Raw genomic sequence first — 11,722 nt, 5'->3', positions numbered from 1 at the left:
ACCCCCTTTTTGACTCATTGGAACAGTTTGAAATGTTGAGATTATGTATGTGTTTCCTAAAGTTTTACTAGAACTCACCTATAAAACTGACTAGATCTAAAGTTTGTTTGTTTGTTTCTTTTTTTTTTTTTTGGAGGTAGATTTTAATTCTTGAAAAGCTCTAGGCTATTCAGGGTTTCTTCTTGAGTTTGCTTTGACTAGTTTTTATAGGAATTGCTCCCAAACCCAAGCTTTCAAATTTATAAACATAAAAGTTTTCTTAGTGGCTTTCTCTCTCTGAATGTGACATAATTTACTTCTTTAACTGCTCAGTACTCTTCAAGAGTGTCAAGATCATAAAAGACATGTAAAGGTTAAGGAAATGTCACAGACTGGAGCAGACTGAGGAAAAAAAACAACTAAATGTAATTTGGGGTCCTGGATAGTACCCTGGAACAGAAAAAGATCACTAGTGGAAGAATAGGTGAAATTTGAATAAGGTCTTCAGTTTAGTTAATAGTATTTTACCTATGTTAATTTCTTAGTTTTGGTAATTTTACTATGGTTATGTAAACATGGGGAGAAGCTCAGTGGAGGAACTCTTCTATTTTCAGCAACTTTTCTGTAAGTCTAAAATTAATTTAAAGTAAAAAGTTGAAAAAAGAGATGATTCTGGTAGCTATGTAGAAAATAGACCAGGGGTGGGGACAGACTGGACACAGTGAAAATAAGTAGCAGTTCAAGAAAGGTGGTTTGGAAGAGTAAAGATGGTGGCAGTAAAAATGAGAAGCGGTTGATTGATTTTTTCAGCTACCATGTCTGTACCTCTGTCTCATTGTTTGTTTCCTAACATTGTTTATTTTACTGTCTCCCTTTTTAAATTAATAAATGTTACTAAAGTTTTATTGACTTAGTAGTCTTTTCAAGGAACTAACTTTTGAAAAAAATCCTTTTAACTCTTTGTTCACTATTACATTCATTTCTGTTCTTTATTTCCTGAATAAGTATTTGTTGAGCTCTTACTATATCCCAGGCATTTTCTAGGTGCTATAAATAAATCAGTGAATAAAAGTGACCAAGATTCCTGTCATCAAACCCATCAAGTCTTAAATTCAGAGGAGCCCAGCAGCAGTGCATAGTGAGAGGACAATGGTACATCTGGGATCAAGTCCAGGTAGGACCAGAGGGCATGAATAAGCTGTATGAGCAGATAGTCCAGAGCCCCATGTCACCCCACAGTTGCACCAATGCTTCTGCCTCAGCTCATACTTGTGGCCATATGGAGAGATCCTTGTGAGCAGCTAAGGGTGGAGGCATAATCCCAAGCTTGTTTCACAAATGAGTTGGCTTGGAATATTGTGTAAGCTGAAAATTATAGCCACATCAAGAGTCACCTTGAAAGACATTAGAGAGTGAAAATCTTCCCAAGGATGGAATGTGAGAGGTGCACCTGGTCATCTACTTTGTGCTGGAATGGCCTGAGGTGAGGATGCACATAGATTCCTGTGCAGTGGCCAATGTGCTGGCTCTCTGGACAGGAAATGTACCGGAAAATCTGGTGTAAGATGTATGGATGGACTGATGGGCGTAGGCACAAAGTGTGATGATCTTTGTGTCACATGTAATGCCCACCAGAAAGCATCCCCCATGGAAGAGACTCTGAACAATCAAGTAGACAAATTGGCTCAGCCAGATGGCATTAGGCAGAACTGGCTGATGGGCACACGAATGGAGTGGCCACAGTAATCGAGATGAGGGCTACTGACCCGATTTAGCTACTGTGGCCTCTGAAAATCTGACCTGTTAGCAATAGAGACCAGTGCTGAGCACCTGGATATGGTATTCCCTGAGAAGACCAATCAGCCACCTGGTGGCAAGTCAATTACATTAGGCTCCTTTCATCCTGAAAGGATCAGTGATTGGTTTTCACAGGGTTAGATGCTTATTCTAGGCATGCTTTGCCTCGCCTGCCCATAGAGCAAGCCTCAGCCAGCATCCTTATTTGGGGCCTTATAGAATGTCCGATCCACAGGCATAGGATCCCACGCAGCATAGGGGAATCATTTCATAATAAAGAACATATGGGAGTGAACCCATGCCCATGGAATCCGTTGGTTGTATCACAAACCACATTTCCCAGAAGAAGCAGGCCTCAGAGAATTCTGAAACTGTCTTCCAAAGGCACAGCTGAAGAATCAGCTTAGACACAATACTCTGAGAGGATGGGGCATTATCCTTTAGGATGCAGCATATGTGTTAAATCAGAGACCTCTGTATGGCACTGTGTCCCCATTTGAAATAATATATGGGTTGGGGAACCAAAGGGTAGAAGCATGAGTGAACCTCCCCACCCCATCACTCCCAATGATCCACTGGGAGGTATTGTCCTTCCTGATGCTGGAACTCTGGGATTTGCAGGGTTAGAGATCCTGGTCTCCCAAAGAGGCTCCCCCTTGCCAGGGACTATGGCCACCGTCAAAGCCCTTTGGATTTCTTGTATCCAGGGCCAAGCAGGCAAGGAGAGGTGTTGCTATCTTGGCAGGAAGTGGAGCTGCTGTTACACAGGGGGGCAGGAGGAATACATGTGGAGCTAGATGATCCACTGAGGAGCCTCTGGGTTCTCCCTGGCTCCTTGTTACTTGTGAATGGACACGTGCAGTTACCCCAACCTGAGAAGATGCCTCAGGAATGAAGGTTTGGGTCACACCACCAGGGAAGTCACCAAGACCTGCTAAGGTGATAGCTGAGGGCAAGGGAAATTTCGACTGGATAATGGAGGAAGGAGATGATGAGTACCAGTTATGCCCTGGAAACTACTCCAATAATTTCCTCTCCTCTAAGTTTTCCCTTAAGACTGGAGGCCATGGGAACCATGGAAGAGCTGCTCCCCAAACCTACCTGGAAAAGTAGACCTATGTAGGTTAAAGGGTGGACTGTGGCTGCCATGGGAACAGACCACTCAGATCTCCTGCTGTGGGGAATGTTCCTGACTGACAATTCCTCCGTATCCACCACCACGTTCACACAGAGGCTGTTCCAGCTGTGATGGAGCACAGCTGGGAACTAGTGCAGACCCATTCCTGTAGGGCATGGACTAACTCTAATGGGAAAGTCAAGGACTCCCCATCAGCCTGGTCAAATTTTCTTGGAACTGAGCTGCAGTTTGAGACTCTTCCTACCCAAACCGCCCTCCTTCCTCCTCTGTTTTCATAGGGGTGTCATCATGATCTGAAGCCTCTCTCAGCCTACTCCTGCTTCCTTTATGCTTCACAGCATATAAATCTCTTGCACATCTAATCCCATCTTGGTGTCTGCTTCTTGGTATTTAAGGCCATAAGACTGGGTGAGATGCTCAAGGTTGTGAGTGCAGATAGAAATGGGAAGGGAACTGAACTCTGGGGCTCTCCAGCACTGAGTGAAAGAGAGGGAACGTGAACAACAGAGACCAAAAAGAGGTGGCTAGCAAAGTAGAAGAAAAACCAAGAGAATACGGTGTTCTTGAAACCAGGTAAAGAAAGTGTACCCGAGAAAAGGAATGATTGACTATGTCAAGGATGCTGCCAGATTGTGTAAACTAAGGATCAGGGGTTTAGCAAGATGAAGCTCTTGGTGACTTTGACAAGAGCAATTTTAGTGAAGGGTGTGGATGACGCCTGATTGGCCTGGGTTTAAGAGAGAATTGTTCCTGTTGCACAGAAAAACAGAAATGGGGCAGTGGCTGGCAGGAGAACTGAGGTCAAAGAAAGGATTCTTAAGATGTTCAAGATAACAGCATATTAGTGTGCTGATAGGAATGACCCAGTAAGGATAAAACATTGATGACATAAGCAGAAAGTGAAGCACTGCTGGAGTGCTGTTGAGTAGGTGAGAAAGGATGAGGTCACTGAAGGGGGAAGCTCTTCAAAGAGTCTTCGCTCCAACTCCCTGCTTCTCCCAGGCCCACGTCTCGCCTGGGGTCAGTTAAGCTCAAGTCCCTGAAATAGGACAAAATTTCCCACCCTTTTAACTGAGTGTTGCAGCAGCTGAGGCACTCACCACTTGAATTTTAAGTTCCCTCTTTGTGTTTGTTTTCTAGCGATTTCACTTAGTCTTTTGTGACTTTTGACTATACTTTTAAACTAATTTTAAAACTTTAACCCATCTTATGTTTTTGTACCTGAAATTTTTTCTGGTTATCTCAGTCTGCTATCTTACTGGAAATGGGAATCTCCTGGAGTGATTTTTTTCTCAAGTGCAGATCTTATTAGGGTACTACTTTGATGGTTTACAGTTACCATAGGAATAAGATCCTGGTTTTTTATGATGACATTTAAAACCTGTTTTTTTCCTCTCTGGTTCCTAGCTGTCCATGTCTTGCAGCCTCAGGAAACACTAAGAGGTCCTAAGACTCACCGTGCTCTCCAGTGTCCCCTTGTCTTTGCATATGTTGCTCTCTTCCCTGGAGAGGCATCCCCCCTTCATATGTTTAAAGCTTGCTTACCCTTTAAGATCCATTTTGGGAGCTGATGCCTATGAGGAATGTTTCCAACTCCCCTTATCCCTGAGGCTAGTTTAAATGCCTGTCTCATGTGCTCCCATACCCATAGCTCTGGGAAAGCTTTTCACCCTGAGAATCCTTTTCTATTTATTTCTTGGTTTCCTCTGTCCACCCAGCTCCTGGCTGCCTCTAGTATTCCCAGTGCTTCCACATCCTTGGCATACAATACCTCGGTAAATGTTTGTGTTGGGTGCAATTAGGTTTTCTGTATGGGTCACATTAAGTCTCAAAATAGATTCAAATTGCTGGAGAGGGAAATATATCTTAATAATTTATTTGTATAAAATATATTTTATTGATTGCTAAAGCCTTTATACAGCATTGGCATAACTCAGAGAAATAAAGACTGTTAGAATTTCAGATCTGGAAATAATCTAGAGATTCTTAGAGATTACTTAACTCACCTCCTTTATTCTCTGGATAAAGAAATGTTTCTTTGTACCAGTTTCTGTGTCTATCCACGGTGTATGAGGATGCCTCTGTCTGCTCACACTTTCTCCCTAGAAGGGGTATTTTCAGTGTCTTATATCTTTGATAGTAAATTGAGTACATTTGTATATGTTTGTTGGCAATTTAGCTTTCTTCATTTTTGAAATGTCTGTTCATATCCTTCTCCCAGTTTTAATTGGGATGTTGATATTTTTCATATTTATTTGTAAGTGCATTTTATAACTAAAGATATTAACCCTTTGTTTCTCACATACATTGCAAGAGTTTTTCTAGATTTGTTTAACTTTCTTTAGAGTGTCTTCTTCTATACCAGTGGTCAAATACATCAGTTATCCTTTTGGGTTTCCAACCTTGGTGCCATTCTAGTAAGGACCTTCTTCACTCTAAGATTATAAGACTGTTCTACATTTAACATAGTACATTTTATTATTATTTTTTTTACATTTCAGATTTTAATCCACCTATTGTTTTTAATGTGACAAAGTAATCTAACTTTACTTTTTCTCACATTGTTTAGTGAATTGGTCCAATGCCCTTCTTCCAATTTTAAATATTACTGATTCAAAATGAAGGCACTGGCAAAGCTTCATTAAGAGCACAGGGCTGGGGGGCAGAGAGGTCTGGATTTGCTTGCTGAGTGCTAGCCCTGCCTCTTTCCTGATGTTGTGAGGTTTTAATGGAGACAGTTTATGTGGGGCACTGGCACCCAAGGGGAGTTTACTAATGTCATCATGTTGGGCACCTTTATGGCTTAGTAGTAGTAGCAATAATGGATTTTTTTTCTTTTTTGGACTCTATTTTATTCTGTTGATCTGTTTGCCAGGATTGTACTGCTTTAATCGTTTGCAGTTTGATAGAGTATTTTATTATCTAATAGGCAAAATCCCTTGTGTGGACTTTAACTTTTTGTAAATAATTTTAAACATCTTTTTTATTGCACATATAACAATGCTTTTCATTGCTCCCTTTTCTTGTCATTAGTTATTATAAAAGCATCTTAATGTGTTTTAGTATTTTGAGATTTACTACTTAGGATTTTAGTATTCAGAATGTAATTCTAATTCAGAATTTTAAGAAAATATTGCAGACAATGGATTTCAAAGAAAAAGTTGAATGGTTTAGGGTTATTTGGATTGGCTTGATGTATCATGAAGAAGACATTAACTTGTTATTTTCCATTGCTTCTGAGAACCAAATGAGGAAACAGGTTTAAATTGGAACATGGGTTTCAGTTAAACAAAAACAAAGAATTAAAAAAAAAAAAAAGTAAGTCTGGCTAGGGAGTGAAGCATACTTCCAAAGAAAATGATGAACACTCTTCCTGGATTTTGGAACATCTGGTTCTCTCTTATTTCTCTCTAGAATCTCGTCCTGTGGAGAGGAAGGGAATGAATTCCTGCTGATTGCTTAAGGGGCTTTCTAACTTTAGGATTACATGAATGTTAACCTTTAATGCAAGCTATCCTGCATTTTGGGGACTTTCCATGCATGTCAGGAACCAAAATGCCACCATTCTCAGCAGAGAGTCTAGTTCAATCATAGTTTTGCACAATAATATACATATCTTAAAACACTTATTTTTCTTTGTTTTAATCAATTTCTCTTGACTTGTCATTAGTATTTCAAGCATACTACTGAATCATTATCTCTCTCTCTTTTTTTTTTTTTACGGTACGTGGGCCTCTCACTGTTGTGGTCTCTCCCGTTGTGGAGCACAGGCTCCGGACACACAGGCTCAGTGGCCATGGCTCACAGGCCCAGCCACTCCGCGGCATGTGGGATCTTCCTGGACCGGGGCATGAACCCATGTTCCCTGCATCGGCAGGCAGACTCTCAACCACTGCGCCACCAGGGAAGCCCTCTCTCTCTCTCTTTTTTTTTTTTAAAGTCTTCATTGAATTTGTTACAATATTTCTTCTTCTTCTTTTTTTTTTTTTTATGTTTTGGTTTTTTGGCCACAAGGCATGTGAGATCTTAGCTCCCCGAACAGGGATCGAACCCGCACTGCCTACATTGGAAGGTGAAGTCTTAACCACTGTACCTCCAGGGAAGTCCCCTGAGTCATTATCTCTTAAAACACGTCTCTTCCCTTGTTTATTTTCTGCACATGCGCCGTGGGACAGGAAGCAGCAGGGAACGATCCCTCAGTGACTACTGTCATTTAGTGCTCTGCAGCTTCTTCTGCTGCGTGGTTTATTATTTTTTTAATTCACACACACACTCACTTTATTAACGCTCTGCCCAGTCTAAAGCACATTACTGATGCTGCTTTACATTTGAGGAAATAGTAAAATATCACCAGGGAGCTGGAAACAGAGAAATAATGGAGACTTAGGGCATTGCAGTTTCCAGAAATGTCTTAGTTTTCCAGTAACTTCATTGCTTTGGATTAACATCAATCAACCAAATATTTCTAGAGTTAGTCTTATAGTGGGTGCTGTGTGAGATTCAAAAGAAGTTTTTTTTTGTTTTTTTTTTTTTGCGGTACGTGGGCCTCTCACTGTTGTCGCCTCTCCCGTTGCAGAGCAGAGGCTCCGGACGCACAGACTCAGCGGCCACGGCTCACGGGCCCAGCCGCTCCGCGGTACACGGGATCCTCCCAGACTGGGGCACGAACCCGTGTCCCCTGCATCAGCAGGCGGACCCTCAACCACTGTGCCACCAGGGAAGCCCCAGAAGTATTTATTTAGTTAGTTATTCATTCATCATTTAGCAAATGTTTATTGAGAGCCACCTGACAGGTGCTGGGGATCTACTGGAAAGAAATTACACATAAAGGTTTTAGTCTAGCCAGGTTGACAGATTTAAGTGTTATGAGTGCTATGAAAAAAAGAAGAGCAGTCAAATTTATTTATTCAACATACGTTTCTTGACCCACCTCTGCTTCGTGCAAAGCATTAGTGTTACATAAATTGGGAAGTGGATCAGCAGAGGCTTCCTGTGAGAGGAGTTGAGTGCCAGCTGAAATGTAGGGACTTTCTGAAGTCGTAGGTGAATGAGTTGCCTTTGTAGTGTGTGAGCCAGATGTCACCAGGGAGGCACTGGCAGAAATTTCCCTCCTGTCTTCCTACTGCCTGCCACCCTGAGAGCCGCACTTCACATGGACTGCCATTTCAAGTGAAGCAGCAGGAGCAACTATGGAAGCCACCTGAAGCTGGCAGGTGGAGAGGTCATCAGAAGGACCTGCAGTGGCAGTGGAGGGAAAAGGAGGCAGAGAGAGAAATCCTCCCAGCCATGGAAGGTTCTGAAGGTTCTGAACCCCAGGTGAGGGGTAAATGTAGGTCTCTATAGCCATGTTCTTGCTCTGTGCTCTGAAAATGGGAATTTCGATATCTTTTCCAACTTAGGTCTAAACCCTAAATCACATCAAGAACCATGCCTTCCCTCCCCTCAACCAACCATTCATTCAATCAGCATCAAATCAATCAGCCAAAACCTCACGTTTCTCACATTGGCTGGCCTTTCTCGTCGAGGTCTTCCTCCATTTCTTTCCCCTTCTGGATGGTTTCCAACCTTGGATGCACATTGGAATTATCTGGGGGGTACTTGAAAATACTGATGCTTGACTTCCATCCCAGAGATTCTGACTTAAATGGTCTGAAATATGGCCTGGGCATCATGATTTTTAAAAGCTCCTGAAGTAACTATAATGTACTAACAAAGTTGAGACTCGTTAGTCTAAAAAAGAATGTGATCAGTGCACCATCTAACTCACTAAAAGAAAGAGAGCACTGCTAATCATGTTCATGTGTTTGTTGGGGAAAAAAAATCACAAGCTTAAATTAGAACCATAGGGTTTTTTTTGTTTTTCTAAATTAATTAATTAATTAATTAATTAAGTTTTGGCTACGTTGGGTCTTTGTTGCTGCACTCAGGCTTTCTCTAGTTGCGGCGAGTAGGGGCTACTGTTCGTTGTGGTGTGTGGGCTTCTCGTTGTGGTGGCTTCTCTTGTTGCGAAGCACGGGTTCTAGGCATGCGGGCTTTAGTAGTTGTGTGGCTCACAGGCTCTAGAGTGCAGGCTTAGTAGTTGTGACACATGGGCTTAGTTGCTCTGCGGCATGTGGGATCTTCCTGGACCAGGGCTGGAACCTGTGTCCCCAGCATTGGTAGGCGGATTCTTAACCACTACACCACCAGGGAAGCCCCTGAACCATAGGGTCTTAAATAGACATTTGGTTTAGGACTGTTGTCTATAAAGAGTTTCCAGGGAAGAAGATGAAGATGGCAGCGGCTGGGGGTTGGTCCTGGGAGACTGAGGGCTGCAGAGGGCAGGCTGAAATGTGGTGTCGTTGGGAGCACAGATAGCCTCCATATTATAAAGGACATGCTCCCAGGGCCCTATCCCAAGACCTCAGAAGAACGGGCAGCTGCAGCCAAGAAGTATAATATGTGGGTGGAAGATTATGAGCCCTGGCTGATGATGGCATGGGGTATGGTGACTACCCAAAGCTCCCTGACAGTTCATGGCAGGAGAGGGATCCATGGTGTGTCTGGGACCACCCAGACCTGAGGTTGAACCAAGTCACTGGGACCTGGACGTGTGCATCAGGAACTGTGTGCACACGTCCCCCATGTCTGCTTCTTTGAATCTCGTGTGTAAGCAGCTCTTCAGCTTCATGGCCTTCATGTGGTTCATGTTTTGGGTGGGGGAGAATTACCCCACCCACCAACCCGTGCGTGGAACCAAAGCAGCATCCTTATACTAATCTGCACCTGGAAGGGGTCCATGATCCCACCAAAGAACCTGAGCTGGTGGTTTACTATGAGATCTGGGGAGGCTTTGTGCACCCTAAGTAACTCCCTCATCCTTAGAGACTGAACCTTAATGAAATCCCTAATGAAACAGTGGTGTGGAAAGAAAAATGAAAAGAAAAAGAATAAAAGAGGTTCTAATCCAACTGTGGAGTTGTCTTGTAGAAACAAATCAAGAAGGAGGCAGTACAGTGTTAAGTCTGTGGTGGTGTCATCGACTGAGTGTTTTTGTCCCCCTTGAATTCATATGTTGAAATCCTAACTCCCAATGTAATGGTAAAAGGAGGTGGGGCCTTTGGGAGGTAACTAGGTCATGAGGGTGGGGGCCTCATGAATGGGATTAGTGCCATTATGAAAGAGACCCCAAAGAGCTCTCTCTCCCTCTTTCTGCTATATGAGGATACAATGAGAAGATGGCAGCCTGAAACCCAGAAGAGGACTCTCACCAGTATCCATTTGGTTTCAGTATCTGCTTATTGTTTAAGCCACCCGGTCTGTAACACTTTTATTTTAGCAGCCCAAGCTGACTAGGACATGTTGTGACAGTTAATCAAGGAAGTTGGCATAAGGTAAGGCAAAGAGTTGTAAACAAGCATTATCATGTTGGATTTATCAGGAGAGGGCTTGCCCAGGGTTTTATGAGAAATTTTATGATTTAATCATTTCCTTCATTTGGGCATGTGAACAAAAGATAGCTTAATGCATTGAACAGTGACAGATAGTTCTATGAGGAGTTGATTGCCTTCTTCAGATAGCTGAAGCGTTGTGTGGTAGAATGAAAATTAAATTTATTGTTTGGAGCCAGAGGGAAGAATGAGGATCAAAAAGGAAATGCTACATGGAAGCATATTTACATTCAATATGAGGGGAGAGATGTTATCTTTTCAAAATGCTGCCAAGTAGTGAAATGGGCAGCCCCAAGAGGTAGAGACATTTTTGACTCACGAAATATTCAAAGATTGCAAAATATTTTATTGGTTATTCTGTTTGTGAGAGATGTGTATATGTTAGAGAGATGGTAGGAAGAGTCATGACATCCACAAGTCAATGTGATGTGAATGCTCCTGTTTAAACATGTACATATGTGTAACACATATTTAACAGTGTAGAACTTAGATTTTTCTTTATTAAAAAAATAAAACCTGAAATGAGAAAAGAGAATGCAGCCAAGGTTGAGGCTTGGATCCTATGAAAGTCAGGACATGGGTAAGGGTCTTTCTTCACATCTCTATTCCTTACACTGCTCAGTGTCACTTGGGAAAAGTGGCCTAGGATAGGGTTGGCAATCTACCATGTACATACAGAGGAGGGGCTTGGGTCAGCCATCAAAAGACTGAGATAAAATGCAGTGTGAACTTGATGTTCTCTAATCTTTCTGTAGCGTTCTCCTGCCTTGCATGAAACCTATTCCTTGGCCCTCGAATCTCCAAACTATCATGCTGCCTTTCTACTGTCCAAACCTGACCCCTACCTTCAGGGTGTCTGCTGCAGAATGCCATCTGCCTCATGTCTGTTACTCAGTCCCTCTCCCTCCAACCTCCTCTCCAAACTTTCCCGTCTGTTGAATCTCCAAAGATAATGATCTGAGAAATTTATATCAATATTAGTGTTTTGAATGGCCACTGGCTCACCTATCCTTCAGAAGCAAGAATGTAAGTGGAGGTAATGTAAGTGGAGGGATATGTGTGGTGGATTTGGAGGGTAGAGGTTGTGCGTGGACCTGGGGAGAACCTTTTTCTTGTCCTCAGTCCTAGGACCAGGCAACCTGGAAGCCCATTTGCAAGACTGCCAAATTTTGATTTGATTTATGGATATAGAGATAAAAAAGTGCTACCCTTCTTAGACAAGGATTTCTTTCTTTTACAAAACCGGGCAAGTTATAGACATTGTTCCTGTGTTATATCAGGAATAATTTCTATGAATAATAACTATGAAAAAATTCCCATAAAAAGTTCAGTTTTAGCTTGGAAGAGAAAGTAAAAATGGCACATCTTCAGAGTAGCA

The 11,722-nt window shown here is 42.4% G+C and overlaps 1 pseudogene across 1 annotated transcript; it reads left to right on the top strand.

Annotated features, from left to right (window-relative positions):
- The first annotated feature begins 2,312 nt into the window (after nt 1-2,312).
- LOC308614086 (NADH dehydrogenase [ubiquinone] 1 beta subcomplex subunit 8, mitochondrial-like) lies at nt 2,313-9,763 on the top strand (annotated as a pseudogene). Its single transcript has 3 exons — nt 2,313-2,493; nt 8,085-8,230; nt 9,244-9,763. The product of its transcript is annotated as an NADH dehydrogenase [ubiquinone] 1 beta subcomplex subunit 8, mitochondrial-like (transcript).
- The last annotated feature ends 1,959 nt before the right edge of the window (nt 9,764-11,722 follow it).

Source organism: Mesoplodon bidens (assembly GCF_964165515.1).
Source record: "Mesoplodon bidens genome assembly, chromosome: 3".
In the NCBI taxonomy this organism is placed as follows: domain Eukaryota; kingdom Metazoa; phylum Chordata; class Mammalia; order Artiodactyla; family Ziphiidae; genus Mesoplodon; species Mesoplodon bidens.
This window is presented reverse-complemented; position numbering and strand designations above follow the sequence as displayed.